Raw genomic sequence first — 17,154 nt, forward strand, 5'->3', positions numbered from 1 at the left:
CTTGTAAGAGGTGGTTCATCTCTTCGAACTCGGTCTATGGGTTGTCTTCCAGGCTGTGCCAAATCTTGAGTTTTTGACTTACTCTTGCCTTGATACCATGAATAGAGTGGTGGTTCTTGTAAATCTCTTAGCCCTTGTGCGGCTGGATAACCATCTCTGTTTTTGTCTTCTTCTAATGTTGCACTTTGTCGAAGCCATGCCTGCAATGATGGTTGGGTTGCTTGTTGATTCTGGTAGTTGAGCGTTTGTTGTCGGTTAGAATGTGATGTTGCCTCGTACTCTTCTGAAAATGGATTTGTTGACTTGCTAAGGGTATAGGTGGACCTTGGTACTTCTTCGGGGGCATATGTTGATGTTTTTGGAATTGTTGCCTTTTCTACCTCCTCTGGGAGAATACGTTGATGGGGGCTTTTCACAAGCCAAGCTCCCATACCCCTCTTCTCTCGTCCCCACCCCATGAAAACCCCCTCTTAGGGAGGGAGTGATAAAAGGCATTGGAAAAAGTAAGAAAAAAAATAAAGTATGATTATGTAAATATATAAGAAAGGTAAAATAAGCCACCTCATGCCTGCGGGGCAGCCCATCCCCACCTTGCCTCCTTTTTCTTCATTGTTGCCCCGCCGTGTGTCCCTTTTCCTCTCCTCCACTCAAAAGGTCAACCCCCTCTCTCTTCCCCTTGTCCTTTCTCCTTTCTCTCTCTCCTCAAGCTACCCCACCTCTCACCAATAATTCATTCTAACTCACCAATAATGCACCCTAACTCACATGCAACTTATCCTACCTTCCAAAATAGTATACCCCACACCCCCTTTCTCTCTCCTATCATATCCCATGACTCAAATACCCCCCCCTCTCTCTAAAGGGCGCCATGTCTCTTGTCTTGTAGCTAAATAACCTCCCCCACACTCACACACACTCAGTTTCACTGAAAAAGGTGCCCACAGACCCATCCCCCCTCTGCACACAGATTCACCTCTGAACACACTCTCCTCTCTCCCCTCTTGTAATTACTTTATTCTCCATGTCACCTCTCACTTTTTTTTCATAAACCCATCTCTCTCTCTCTTAGTCTCTCTCTCATGAGACTGCTGTTCTGGCATATATACACACAGCCAGACAAGTGGGGCCCACTGTCACATGGCCTATGTAGATAATGATTTCTTCATTTCTAAATTCTATAATTTCTCCCCCCTCCTCCCCTATATAAAGAGGGGTCACCATCACACTAAACACACACACCATCACCAAAGAGTACACTATGCACTGTGTGCGCGTAGTGCACACACACACACACACACCCACACCATCACCATCACCGCAATCACCATGCTCGTCTTGAGCATGACCTCTACACCCTTGGGCTATGAGAGATGAAGGGAAACTAAATGAAGGATGATGGCCATAACCCTCGTGCGAGTCTTCGCCATCAACTCCCACCTATCCTCCATGTGCTCTACCACGCTCTCCCTTCTCATTCCCCTACCCTATGCTCCCCGTTTCATCGCCTTATTCTCTAAATAAATCTTGAGGTTTTGTGAGTATGTTTTCTTGCAATGTTTTGCCCATGTGAGGTGTGCGAAATTGCCACCTAGTCTTGTGTTTGGAGTGAGCTTGTCTATGTGTGAAGGGTGTGCGGATTCGCCATCCTTTTGTGGTGCCTAAGTACTAAGCCGCTATACCCCCTCCCTCACTCTCTCTCTCTCTCTCTCACTCTCTCACTTGATCTCATTCCCTTTCCTCTTCATCATTAGTCCCAAGCATCCATCTCTCTTGGATGAAAACTTTGTTATGGTGGTGTGTTTTTTGCGTCCTAGCCGCTGAAGCTAGGTGGTGCCCCCTAGTTGCTTTACCATGACAGGCTGGAGGCGTGCCATTCGGTCCCCGGTGTTTTAGAGGCCGTCGGGGGTTCGGGGTTCGCTTTGCTCCCGTCATTTGGTGCCCCCACTGAGGATCTTTTCATGAAACCCTTCAGTTTACAAGACTGAAACCCCTAAACTATTGTGAATGGATGAATGGCTAGCAGGATTTGCTAATTGGAGGAGAGAAGAAGAAGAGCTCCAAGCACAACTAGACGAACTCTGCATCTCCATCGAAGCTCGAGTGCCAGGCGTAACGGTAATCGATTTGCAGTGGGAGAGTCAACCAACACGCCAAACCCAGTGGATATACATAGGCCAAGTGCCAATAAGAAGAAGGAGAAGGTCGAAACCATGTCCGCAACCTACAACCAACCCACAACAACAAAATGGAAGGAGCTCTACACAATAGAGAATCAACACACTATTCTACTTTGAAAATCGGGTAACTCAAGTCACCGAGATAATTATCACAGTTAGTTTTCAAGTCGCACCTGATGTTGCAGCACAAGTAACGGAATCATTGGCTCACACTCTCACTAGAGAAACTAGGGATCTACTGAGTTTGTTTCAGGAAAGAACACCACCCTCTCCCACAAGCTTGGAGAGTGACTAAGCACCTCTAAGCTTCACATGAATCAGTACAACCTACCTCAAAAGAGATCACACATACCAACACGTGTACGCTCAATCAAGGTAATACTGGATTTGAATGCTCACTACCAGCACGTCATTGACACCATGCTGGGTGGGGAGCGATTTTTTGAGGTTCTGGCATCAGATCAACCATTTGTCCTACCTTTGGTACAAGGCAATGTAGCGTTTGAAGTTTTAATCTATGTCCTAGTATAAGAGGGTATACACGCCTCCTTGTAAAGAAGAAATTTTTTTTTGCAAGTTAAGCAGTGTGTCTTTCTAGCTCTCTCTCACTAATCATGACAAGTGTAGCATTTCCAACATTTAAAGGAAAGAAGGGGGAGGATTTGGTAACAGACTTCCTAGATGACTTTGAAGTAGCATGTGTAGTGAGCAACAAAGATACGGATGAATCCCGGGTTAGAATCTTTAAGCATCTCATGAAGCTAGAAGCTAGATCATGGTACAATGCACTTCCACAAGCAACCAAGGATGACTGGGAACCCTTAAAAACCGCTTTTAAGAGGCGCTTTGGGGGAGGTACCACTTCAGAAAAGTTGTGGGACAAGTTGAGAGACTTGAAGCAGGAGGGTCTTTTAGAATATGCCACCTATGAGTCCAAATTTGTGGATTTGTGGGAACGGTGGATTGAGTCACTGGCAAGGGGGGAAGCTGCACCCGATTTCCTAAAAAAAGATCGGTTCACGCATGGCTTATGGCCGCTTCTCAAGAAGAAGGTGAAAGGTAGATTCCCGGCTACGTACGAGTTAGCCGTTGAGATTGCTCGCCTTAAGGACAAGAAGCTGCGAATGAAAGCCAAAGAAACCGAGTCAACAGAAGCAGGAACATCACGTTGACCAGCAACTACGACAACCACCATTCCACCACCACCACCGGCTCTTGGGGTAAGAGATGACCAACAAGATATGTTGGCCCATATTACTGACCAACTGCAGAATTTGTCTGTCCACTTAATACAGCAAGGGAGGAGTCAAGAAAGAGATCAAGACCCTGGAAGAGCACAACGACAAAATAGGGAGTATCATTGCTACAACTGCGGAGAAGACGGTCACGGTATGTACTATTGTCCCAAACCACGACAAAACTATAATAGAGGAGGTAGGAGGAACCAATTGTCACCCCTTAGAGAAAGAACACCCACACCCCGAGCACCAGCCCCACCAACACAAATTCTACGTCCACCACAATCACCACTTACAATCATCCTACGCCCACCATCAATTGGTACCCGCACACTAAGTATCATTGGTCTTGCAGAAGAGGTCAAGATGAAGGTAACCGAAGAAGAATCAAGCGAGAAGTTTATTCAAAGAACTGAAGCAGGGGAACAAGAGGTTAAAGAATCAAAAGATGCTACCCAGGTGGGGGAGGTAAGTCAAGAAAATTGTGTTACAAATGTGAGTACATCTTTAACCTTGAATGAAATAGGCACCAAAGCGATCAATCGACAGCATTGGGCAGTAAGGGTAAGAAGGTGTAAAGTCTTGATTAGGCCTCGTCAGAGTAAGAGGAATGCAAAGGGCATGAAAGATACAAGAGAAGAGGAAGACCAGCCTGCTAGCAAGGCTTTGCAGAAGGTGGACAACATATCAAGAAAAGGGGAGGGCTTTGAAAACGGAAGCCTGTGCACCACCATGGACCCAGGACAGTGTAGCAAGCTAAAGGAATCTTGCATCAAGGTAGTTTCACTTGAGGACCATAACGAAGAGGTAAGTATGACTGAAGGTTTGGAGTTGGCTATTGCTCCAGAGGCTTGGCAACCAAGCAAGACTTTATTGTGTAGTGTTATAGACTTAGAGATGGGTAATGCCTCTAGTCTACTAAAGGGTGTTATAAACTTGGAGATGGGTAATGCCTCCAGTTTATGTAAGGGTGTTCAAAGTAAGTTTGATGATCAATATGTTGCCAACCTTTTAAGGATGTTCCAAACTCCTCCACAACACAACATTGTGTTTGCATGGGATGCATCAGACCTATGGCTATGGTTAGCCGCTATAACATATACAGAGAAGATCAGCATGGAGATAAGAGCAAGGGAGCCATGTATAGACAAAAGGCTGATAGAATGCAAGAATGAAGACCTCATTCCCAATTTGGTACAATTTTTTACAAAGAGTGCATCCTCTCTTTGGAGAAAGGTAAGTGGTTTACCATTGTATTTAAGCCGCAAGGTAGGTGGCTTGCTATTAGCATCAGTAAAGGAAGCTGACATGTTTAAGCAAACCCAAAAGAAGCATGATATGCTTGCAGTTTTTTCTAGTCATGGCAATAAGCAGGATTCTAAAGACAAATTGAGCTCACCACACCAACAAGGCGGCCATACATGGTGGATTCTTGGCACACTCTTTGGAATCTTAATTTTCAGTTCTGTCTTTGTAGGAGCCAAGATGCTCATTTCCCCTCTCGCTACTGATGGTTACAAATTTGGTCCTATTTGGCATGCAAATTTTATTATCAGGACACTGCAGACAATGATATTATTTTTCACTTGGGATCCAGGAGGACACTGGCACAAAGTTCTAGAAGCCATGGGCTTCCCATTTAATCAACCGACACTATTCCAAGGAACAGGCTATCACCCGGACCTGTTGCAATTTCATGAATATCCCAGAAATCTCACCAATGGCAAAATGGAATGGCTAGTTCAGAAGGCAACTCGATATCGGATCCTATAGCTAAGCAGAAGAAGAAACAGAGCTAGAGACATGAATGCCTCTAGCCAAAAGGGGAAGGCTAATGATCGGGGCTTTTCACAAGCCAAGCTCCCATACCCCTCTTCTCTCGTCCCCACCCCATGAAAACCCCCTCTTAGGGAGGGAGTGATAAAAGGCATTGGAAAAAGTAAGAAAAAAATAAAGTATGATTATGTAAATATATAAGAAAGGTAAAATAGGCCACCTCATGCCTGCGGGGCAGCCCATCCCCACCTTGCCTCCTTTTTCTTCATTGTTGCCCCGCAGTGTGTCCCTTTTCCTCTCCTCCACTCAAAAGTTCCTCTCACAGAGGTGTCCCTAAGCCATAATTTCTGATGGTTCTTGTAAGAGGTGGTTCATCTCTTCGAACTCGGTCTATGGGTTGTCTTCCAGGCTGTGCCAAATCTTGAGTTTTTGGCTTACTCTTGCCTTGATACCATGAATAGAGTGGTGGTTCTTGTAAATCTCTTAGCCCTTGTGCGGCTGGATAACCATCTCTGTTTTTGTCTTCTTCTAATGTTGCACTTTGTCGAAGCCATGCCTGCAATGATGGTTGGGTTGCTTGTTGATTCTGGTAGTTGAGCGTTTGTTGTCGGTTAGAATGTGATGTTGCCTCGTACTCTTCTGAAAATGGATTTGTTGACTTGCTAAGGGTATAGGTGGACCTTGGTACTTCTTCGGGGGCATATGTTGATGTTTTTGGAATTGTTGCCTTTTCTACCTCCTCTGGGAGAATACGTTGATGGGGGCTTTTCACAAGCCAAGCTCCCATACCCCTCTTCTCTCGTCCCCACCCCATGAAAACCCCCTCTTAGGGAGGGAGTGATAAAAGGCATTGGAAAAAGTAAGAAAAAAAATAAAGTATGATTATGTAAATATATAAGAAAGGTAAAATAGGCCACCTCATGCCTGCGGGGCAGTCCATCCCCACCTTGCCTCCTTTTTCTTCATTGTTGCCCCGCCGTGTGTCCCTTTTCCTCTCCTCCACTCAAAAGGTCAACCCCCTCTCTCTTCCCCTTGTCCTTTCTCCTTCCTCTCTCTCCTCAAGCTACCCCACCTCTCACCAATAATTCATTCTAACTCACCAATAATGCACCCTAACTCACATGCAACTTATCCTACCTTCCAAAATAGTATACCCCACACCCCCTTTCTCTCTCCTATCATATCCCATGACCCAAATACCCCCCCCTCTCTCTAAAGGGCGCCATGTCTCTTGTCTTGTAGCTAAATAACCTCCCCCACACTCACACACACTCAGTTTCACTGAAAAAGGTGCCCACAGACCCATCCCCACCCGGTGGTTACCTGATTTTTCTTGTGTTCACACACATCTGCACACAGATTCACCTCTGAACACACTCTCCTCTCTCCCCTCTTGTAATTACTTTATTCTCCATGTCACCTCTCACTTTTTTTTCATAAACCCATCTCTCTCTCTCTTAGTCTCTCTCTCATGAGACTACTGTTCTGGCATATATACACACAGCCAGACAAGTGGGGCCCACTGTCACATGGCCTATGTAGATAATGATTTCTTCATTTCTAAATTCTATAATTTCTCCCCCCTCCTCCCCTATATAAAGAGGGGTCACCATCACACTAAACACACACACCATCACCAAAGAGTACACTATGCACTGTGTGTGCGTAGTGCACACACACACACACACACCCACACCATCACCATCACCGCAATCACCATGCTCGTCTTGAGCATGACCTCTACACCCTTGGGCTATGAGAGATGAAGGGAAACTAAATGAAGGATGATGGCCATAACCCTCGTGCGAGTCTTCGCCATCAACTCCCACCTATCCTCCATGTGCTCTACCACGCTCTCCCTTCTCATTCCCCTACCCTATGCTCCCCGTTTCATCGCCTTATTCTCTAAATAAATCTTGAGGTTTTGTGAGTATGTTTTCTTGCAATGTTTTGCCCATGTGAGGTGTGCGGAATTGCCACCTAGTCTTGTGTTTGGAGTGAGCTTGTCTATGTGTGAAGGGTGTGCGGATTCGCCATCCTTTTGTGGTGCCTAAGTACTAAGCCGCTATACCCCCTCCCTCACTCTCTCTCTCTCTCTCTCTCTCTCTCACTTGATCTCATTCCCTTTCCGCTTCATCATTACTCCCAAGCATCCATCTCTCTTGGATGAAAAATTTGTTATGGTGGTGTGTTGTTTGCATCCTAGCCGCTGAAGCTAGGTGGTGCCCCCTGTTTGCTTTACCATGACAGGCTCGAGGCGCGCCATTCGGTCCCCGGTGTTTTAGAGGCCGTCGGGGGTTCGGGGTTCGCTTTGCTCCCGTCAACGTTTGTATTCTCGCCCGTACCTACCAACAAAAATGATATCCTTCCCCATAGCAATTTCATAAGAGAATAAGTAAAGAACCTTGTTTTTGCTTAATTCATTTGGGTAGGGTTCTTTGCATCGAAAATAAGAGACTACTCCCTCGCTCTCATGCTTGTAAATTTCCACATTCTCATTATAGGTAGAGACCCTGGTTGTTTTTTTATCATACATAAAAAGAGCTCCAGGTCGATCAATTTTTGGAGGCGGCTCTTGAGCCTCCGAGACCATTTTTCATTTTGCCACATTATCTCCATATCTGTTGTAATCCTCAGGGTTACTAACTATCAGATATTGGTTCCCCTTTTTGTCTCGGAATCTATCTCCATCATCATAGACTCAAAATATCTCCAGTCTCTAAGAACGTCTTTCTTCTATACAAATACTCTTGCATCCCCGATAGTTAGAATAAACTAGGGCTCCCCTGGAGTTTGTTCCTTCTAAGAAGATTATAGTAAACTTGGTATCGTTCAAAGGGTTTTGGGAGGTACTTCCTCCTAGTATTGGTCCTTCACCGGAGAAACCTCATGGCTGTTGACTACCCATCATGAAGAAGGAATTATCTGATGAAGTGTCAGTATCACTACCCTCCTCAATGATTGGTGCTAATGGATCTAGCCTTGCCTGAGTTACACTCTCCTCAGTGGACACTAAGCTACCCTAATCACCTGCCACTTTTTGGTCTCTAGGAATGTGTCTTCTTGATCTTAAATTCATCAAACTTAGCAATGCAATTTATTACAAATCCAACCACTCACCTGGCAAGGAATCAGTTTCCGAACAACTTCTTGCCTTGCCGCTGAATATACCTGTACACAAGTGTTTAATTTTGGCAATCGAATCAAAGCATTTAACCGCTAGAGATGGTCTTAGTAATGATTGGTATAACTGGAGGGTTAACCTCAACCACTACTGTACTTTATACACTTCGGATGTTCTTGATTAGGTCTGCTAATCTGGAACTGTACTTTACTCCAATGTTTGTCAGTTTAGAGGGAAAGTCTTAATTCCATCTTTGCTCTGTCAAAAGGTCAAACAAGGTCCAATTTCACTTCTGAAAGAAGTTCTGGAACTCTGAAGTCAATTGGAACATCACTCTATGTCCACAGTTAGATTTTGACTTCAATAAGCCCCTGTACATCCTACGCGTAGGATGTCTACCTACTCTGTTTTGGCTGAAATTTGAACTATAGATTTTCCTTGATGTGCTGAGTCCACAATTGTTCTCACTTTTTGATTTGGACACCTATAAGCTGGTCAACTGATCAAAAATCTGTTCCAATAGCCTGATGTTGATCTGACCAGTCAAATCAACTCCAATTTGGACCAAAATTGACTAGGAGGCTTGCCTAAGGCTATACAACAGCCTGCTATACCTACAGTCAGATTTTGACTTCAATATCATGCAGTAGACATCCTACACATAGCATGTCTAACTGCTCAAAATTTCTCCAAATTCAAACCATAGACTCCCCTTAAGGTGCTGATCACTCTGGTATGCTCAGAATTGGATTTGGAATGCTAAATCACTGTGAACACATCCTACACGTAGGATGTCATAGTGCTCTGTTTCACTCCAAACACTAGCCATAGCTTCCCCTTGATGTTAGCAACCCAATTCTATGCTTAGATTTTAGTTTGGATTTCAAAAGACCCCAAATTTAGCTATTCTAGCCTTTTTCAGTCAAAAATGCTAAAGTCTGCTGAAAACCCAATTTTCTCACCCAATTGAGATGAAACCTTTCTCATGCACTCAATAAATCATGTAGATCATGCTCATGAAGACATCCTATGGTTTTGGTCTTAAAATAATGCCTTGGTACAATTTGGGTAAGATGTATGGCAATTTCCTTTCTTTAGGCCTTATCCTGTCAAGATATGGTCAAGTTCCTCCTTCCAGGTGAAAATAGGGTAATTGCTACCTTCTCAACACATTGGTCAACTCAGATTTTCAAAATTCTCACTAGAACACCCTGGAGACATGCTACGCGTAGCATGTCTACTGTCTTAAAATTTAAATTTTTTGTGAAAGAAGTACTCCCTATGCTCTGTAGCTCTCTCAGAATTACTCATAGAAACTTTTGAACTTCAATTCAGCTTCTAAACACTCTTTTCTATCTTTTACAGCTCTTTGATGAGCCTAACAGCAAATATAACATGCATGAAGTGCTCCAGATCATAAATCATGATGTCCTACTTACCCTACTCCTACTCATCATGTGAGATGGTGATTTTGGTGTCTCGATTGCTTCCTGGCCTCCCCGAGCTGCCTCTACCACTCCAACTCCTACTCTCTACACCACAACTTAACTTATACCTAAAACTACCTTAGTCTACCTAAGTCTACCTAAGTCGAAGGATCTAGGCCAGACACTCGCTCCCTAGACTCCTCCTAAGACCTATAGAGTCCCCCACCCTCTGATCCTATCTAAATGTTAAATAAAACTCTGGCAAGCCAAAGAATCCCTATCCTCAAGGACTAGTCTCGGTCACCTACCTAGGGTTTTCGTCCCCGGCAGCGGCGCCAATGTTGGCAGATACGCCGCTACGGACGTCAGCACAACGAGAACTCACCTTACAAGATTTGTTAGCTAAGGAAAAAGCTCGACTCGCAGGCGCGTGGAAGCAAGCATAGGGTGTCAACCTACCCTCGACCGACTATTGACTACTTTCTACAGAGGTCTCTACCCAATGTCTAAGCTACATCCTTCAAGAGTACACAAGAGGAGATTTCCTACAACGCTTTCAAGAGCCAAATACCCATCAAACGTTCTTGAAATGCTACGGAACTTGAGGAAAATCCTATTAACACCAATAGGTCGCTCTCCCTAAGGTCCAAGAACCAAAACTCTAACCCTAAACACCCGGTGCAAAATCACGTAGGATGTCCGGTCAAAATTTACAGGTCGATGTTTCTAAAAACTAAAGTGCCTAATGTGTAGCTCTACTCATTGCGAACGCATGGATATGCTGAAATGCAAAAACAGACAACGTATGCTCACCGAATCACCAGATATAGCTCGTGGGTTGATCTCTCGAAGCCGGGACGTACACCTAAAATGTAGGTGTTGGCGCGTACCTCTCTTCGGGGGCAACATGCTACCCTTCTCCGCACTGGATTCCGACCACTAGTGCGCGCGTAGCGTCAAGATAAAACTCTCATTCTCTCTCGTACACAGAGTACGCTCAACTCACACAGACAAAAACTTATAAAAATGAAAAATATGTTTGCATTAAGGTCAAAAGTGGTATAAATACCTTACAATCTCAAACTCTAATGTTCCAATTTGACCATTTACTAAGTCTAAATGTCAAAAATGGGATACAATTTGGAAGCTTCTGCAAGCCCCACTATTAACAAAGGTGAAATGATGGTTTCTTCTCAATTAAGGAATAATTACAAAAGAAATTAGTATCCCGCCAGGCAATCATCCTCCGTTGGGTGTGTCCAGCCGCTAACAGAAGAACTTGGGACAGAGAGAGAGAGAGAGAGGGAGAAAGAGAGAGAGAGAGAGAGAGAGAGAGAGAGAGAGAGAGAGAGAGAGAGAGAGAGAGAGAGAGAGAGGTGCTGAGGCGGTCCGGGGCGGGCAACAAGAAGAGCAACCTCTAGACACCCTTCAAGGCTCCCGTGCTGCTCAATGGGGCTGGGGCACAACACAACACAAACCAAAACAACAAACCCACAGCCAAATCCCAACTACACAAGGGGCACCACCTAGTTTAAGAGCGAACTAGGACGCAAAAGAGGAGAATCGTTAGAGCAACCCACAAACAAGCAAGGAATTTACACTAACCCTAACACCAATGGAGCACTCTCACACACTAAAACACGAAAGAGAGAGAGAGAGAGAGAGAGAGAGAGAGAGAGAGAGAGAGAGAGAGAGATAGTGCTCGGGCTTCTTTGAAACGTATCGGCAATGATCAAGCAAACACAACTATATATTTAAGAAAGAGAGAGAAAGGGGGAGGGGGTGTTTGTTGCATTAATACCTTCTTACAAATCTGTCATGACAAATCAAAGTGAGATTAGTATTTGCTCAACATAGCTTGCGTAAATTTCACCACAACACATCACAAGAAAAGCCACCCCAATCACTGTCTTAAGGCCAAGGGAGTCCTCTCCACCCTGTCGCCCTCTTACAGTATGTGGGATTTATGGCTAGATTGATGAAAACACCAGAGACAAGCTATCAAGAACTTAACAAAAAACACCAAGACACTTACGCACCATTGTTGTCCATTACTTCACGTTGGAAGGGAGACAAAGTATCCAAGCTTAGTCCAAATCCACCCTCCTTGATTCAGCAAGTGTTGGGCTTACACTAGTAGGAGAAATGATAGATTTCCTACTCTCAATTGAATGATCACTCTCTCTCTTACAATGGCATAGAGTTCCCTTGCTAATCCCCTATTACAACACATGCACATGCATAAGACAATGAGCTTCCACTCAAGAGCTCCTTCTAGAGAGGTTGAGCTTGGCTTCTCAAGCTATAGCATAGTGCTCTTGCTTATGGATCCCCTTTGTGCTAGCTACACCCTCCTTTTATAGAAATTTTGAAGGCTAGGGTTACTCCTCTAACCATGGTTGGGTTAGATTTTCAGCAATTTATCTAATTTCTTTTGCTTGGAATTATCAAGAAGTTGGTGGGGAAAGAGAGAGGAGAGAAATGGAGGTGATAGGACTTTTCATAGTGGGTTAGTGTTAGTAGAGTTAGTATTAATTTACAAATGGAATTGGATATTTACAATGGGAGTATCCATGTAGGATACAAATAATGAAGAAAAAATCTTAAGAGGTAAGAAAAGGTGGATTCCTTACAAGGTTGATGCTCCAAGTGTCTTGAGTAGGGCCAATTTTGACGCTTGTTGACGGTCCACTAGCTTTGACGGTACATTTTTTCTTCACTCTTGACCTTTCTTGAGAGACAAGGTAATTGAAGCTGAGTAATCAACCACCATGATGCTGTCTTTTAAGAGAAGAGGCTGAATTTTGCGGTTTTTTTGATAGATATGGATAATTTGGAGGAGGAAAAATGAGACTAGGTGGTCAATTTTGGAATGGAATTGTGTGTGGGAGGTATGAGTTCACCATGGTTTCTCTTATTCTTCAAGGTTGAGGAGAAGGTGAGTAGGGTGCAGAGAGGAGGGGTGAGAGAGGTGGGGATGATGAGTGGAGAAGTGTGTGTGAAAGAGGAAAATGATAAAGTGGAAGAGAGAGTGTGGCTGCATAACATGGGAAAACTGGGGTCCACTAATAAAATCATAGCTCACAGCTCGTAGCTCAAAAAAATATGAAAAAATTTGAGGCAAAAGTTCAGCCCACGAGCTACATCTTTTGTTTGTATCACCTTTTCAAATTTGGAGAGCAAGTGAACTTTAAAAATTCAGCAAAACCGACCGTTTTTTTTCACTGCACAAGGTCCTTGTGGGGTCCTTCTTTGGATGATTCTTTTGAATACCTCCAAGAGTGAGCCCTCCATAGTGCATGTATGCATGCCACCTACCCTTTGACCTTATTTGGTAGGTCTATAATTGAAGATATTGTTGAGATCATGATATAAGTGAATAGTACAACTAAGAAAATCAAATATTGAGGGGTCTAAAAAATATGTACATGTCAAATATAAATAATATAAGTGGAAAAAATATAAAGGGGTCAAAAGAAATCTCTCTCATTATGAGGCTACCATAAAAAGATAAATATTTTTGGTGTTTTAATTTTTTTAGAAAAAAAAACAAAATAGATGTAGGAAGGGAAAAATCACAATAGTGAAAAAATATACACATAAATAAAACTAGTTTTTTTGGATTTTTGTTGGGGTGGAGTTACACCAAATATAAGAGAAGCTTACATGAAAATTTTTCTATATGGAATAAAGAGTATGAAAAATGGTAAGAAAAATTGTGGTAATGGTGAGGCAATGTACAGAGCATAAATAACACACACCTAGGTAAAAATATTTAAATAAATACCAAAATAATTATGAAAAAATCTTTTATTTAGGCCCTATATACAAAGAAATATTTATATACTCATGGGCCATAATATACTTATATTTTTTTAATTTTTTTGGCTCAACTAGCCCAATGACTAGCTAATTGAGGGTTTTATAAGAAGATATGGGAAAAGTCCCGTGACTCACGCACGCCTATGTACAGTGAAATGGTAGGGATAGCCATAGTGTTTGGGTGATTTTGGTAGGGTGAGGTAACTCACTGTGGCAATTACAAAGAGCCGAAAAATGGCTATCAGTGCTAGTGCTTGCTCTTCCTTATTTCATATTTTTTGCACACATCATCTTGCTGTCTCTTTGTGCATTGGTGGTTGCCCATACTAATTAGCCTTTGTCTCCAGTGGTCTCTTCGATTTCCACTGGATGTAGTACACCAACTTATCCTCAATGTAGATGTTTCCCCTCTATGTTTTCCATAGTTTAGCAAGATTCTGAGAAGAAATCGGGGTAGAGAGAGAGAGAGAGAGAGAGAGAGAGAGAGAGAGAGAGAGAGAGAGAGAGAGAGAGAGAGAGAGAGAGAGAGAGGGCGGTAGCCTAGCTTTAGATCTTTGAAGCCTCTATAGTCAAATCAGCAAGCCTAGGCTGAAAGCTATCCAAGTTGGACCGTTGGCGACTGGGATAGAAGGTGGCAAAGGGTGGCTAAATTCAACACGCTTATGGATTTCTAGGTTGTGGATGTAGGGTCTCTCTCTCTCTCTCTCTCTCTCTCTCTCTCTCTCTCTCTCTCTAGTCCAAGTTCTCACCTAGACTCTCATCCAATACATCCAAGTTCTTACCTTGACTCTCATCCAATACATCCAAATTCTGGGGTGTTCTTTCTTTCCCCTAGAACAAGTTGAACATATACCTCTCCTAGGTATTCTTATGAAGCTAGAGACACTTTTCGGAGGGCAAGCTCATCTTAACCTTGTGCTGAGTCCCCCCCCCCCCCCCCCCCCCCTCTCTCTCTCTCTCTCTTTCTCTCTCTCTCATTAAGTGAGGCAACAATGAATAAATTTCATATATAAACTATACAAACCATTAAACCACTGCTTCTGTAGATGATAGTGGATTATAACAACCAAAAGAATGGTGCCACTCCAAAGTTACATTGAGGTTTGAATTTAGCACGGCTTAACGTTTACACCTATCAAAAGCACTACTTTGAGGGCATCATCCTCAAAGATTTGTCATAATTCAGCTGTCCATCACCATCAACATCTGCCTCTTGAATCATTCTATCAACCTCTTCATGTATCAACTTCTCTCCTACATTTTTCTCATGACTCATCACATGGAAAAGCTCTGCAGAATAAATAAACCCATTATGGTCCTTATCAAAAACCTTAAATGCTTCTTTCCGATCCTTAGAGTGAGTATCGTTCATGTTGCGAGCCATCGGATTCAAGAACTCTAAAAAATCAATCATGCCATGATCATCCACTGGAAAATCAATCGTGCCATGATCATCCACATCTACTTCATTGATCATCTCCTATAGCTCTGTTTTTGTCGGGTTCTGTCCAAGTGCACGCATCATAGTACCAAGCTCTTTGGTGATGATATTGCCATTGCCATCTTTGTTGGTGTAAGAAATTAAAAGATTCTTTGAACTCTAAGATCTACTATTTGCTCAATTGCTCACCCATCAGGCCAAAGAAGGCACGCACAGAGGAGGGTACATAAGAAGACAAAAGAAAGAATGGGGCTCGTAAGAAGAAGGATGAGGAAGAATGGAAAGTTGTAGGAGGAGGAATTGCGAGTGGTGAGGAGGAGAACTACATCTCCCTCCGACCTTATGAAGGTGGGGGTCCTTGAATTGACTCTCCCTCTGTGTGTGTGTGTGTGTGTGTGTGTGTGGCTTTCGACGGCCTGTGAGACTCCACCTGTGAAAAAATTGCAAGTTTTCTTCCAAGGCTTTCCAAGCTATTGATGGTGACATACTCGAGACTGATAGGGCCAACATCTCACTCTATCGCTCTCTCTCTCTCTCTCTCTCTCTCTCTCTCTCTCTCTCACACACACACACACACACACACACACACACACACACACACACACACACACACACACACACACACACACACACACTCTCACACTCACTCACAATGAAGGGTGCACATTAGCAAAATAGAATTTTCATAAATGGGAGCAAGGATGTCGTTTGAGAAGGTGGGAAGAGAGTTGCATCAATGTTGAAGTCTCACCCTTGGATGAAAAGACGAGGAATATTCTCAATGAGGATGATGGAGACGCCAACCATGGTGCAGGTGACAATGAGCTTGAGAAACCACCGCAGGATGAGAGACTAGAGCAGGCTATAATAATTAGGAGGGATCTAGGTAGCATCCTAGACTGAGAGCAGGCGTGCTGCTAAGGTTGAATGGTGACAGGCATACAAGAATTATGTGTTGATGCTTATGATCTAGCCCTATACTCCCCTCACTCTTATATACCCCCCCCCCCCCCCCCCCCCCCCAACACTCACACATAGAGGCTTAAAATACTCCCTTTACTGCCCCTCTCCTCCTTTTCTTTTCTCGTCGTTTTCCCACATCTTTTTCTTCCCTCTTTGGCTCTCCTCCTGCCAACCTTTCTAATGAAGACTTCTATTGGGGAACATTGCGAAGTCAACCGAGAAAATGAGCAAGCAGGCTTGTGTGTAGAACACATAAGATACCATTATTGATGGATAGAGTAGGGGACATGAAAGAGCATGCAAAGGTGGATGTAGAACACATAAGATACCATTATTGATGGATAGAGTAGGGGACATGAAAGAGCATGCAAAGGTGGGTGGAAGGGTGGGTAGCATGGGAATGTTTGAGGCTTATTGGGTTTTCCCTTTTGTGTTTGAAAACTCCTTAAAACAGTCTGCAATGCCACGGACTGTTTTCAGGTGATTTTGGACCTCATTCAGAGGCATCCTCAAGCCTGGTATCTGTCCAATGTTCCCATTAATGGGAATTTCTATCAATTGAACCGCACACAGATGTATACTCGCTCTAGAGTCTAAATGAGGTCCAAAATCTCCTCAAAACAGTTCGCAGCGACGTGGACTGTTTTAGAGTTTTAAAGTGCATTAGAATCTTCATAGATGCAGGTGAAGGTTCCGTTGAAGCCTAGTAAAATCCTCACAATGCACATCGTTTGGATGTAACATCTAGTCGTTGATCTCTCCCCAAGCTTAAGCCGGTTCACTGCATGCTACTGACCACCTTCTCTCCAAGTCCTTGCATATTTCAAAAAAGCCTACTGCTCTGTGTGCCATGTCGCTGGTCTCCATTTTTCCCACCTTTGGGCTTTCTCCTTCAATGCCATGCAGCTCCACCCCTTGCCTAGTGGGTTGCTTGACTCCACACTTTCTTGCTTCTCTCCTTGATCGCTATTTTGTAGCTGCCCAGGTCGGCTCTCACCTCATACACCCTACACACCTTCTATTTTAATTTTCTTTTTTATTAACCCTTTCACTTTGAATCCTCATAGATACTGCTCATGAGAGCGCATTCACATGCTGATGCAGGTAATTTTGTTGTGTTTCCATTGATTTCAATGCGAGTATTGTCTTTGTGTTGTCTTGTTCTTCTTCACTGCATCACAAAAGA

At 43.5% G+C, this 17,154-nt stretch overlaps 1 pseudogene; it reads right to left on the minus strand.

Annotated features, from left to right (window-relative positions):
* Positions 1-14,708: 14,708 nt before the first annotated feature.
* On the minus strand, positions 14,709-15,198 carry LOC147433683 (uncharacterized; annotated as a pseudogene).
* Between the last annotated feature and the right edge of the window lie 1,956 nt (positions 15,199-17,154).

This window comes from Adiantum capillus-veneris, chromosome 19, assembly GCF_014529385.1.
Source record: "Adiantum capillus-veneris isolate H3 chromosome 19, ASM1452938v2, whole genome shotgun sequence".
Taxonomy (NCBI): domain Eukaryota; kingdom Viridiplantae; phylum Streptophyta; class Polypodiopsida; order Polypodiales; family Pteridaceae; genus Adiantum; species Adiantum capillus-veneris.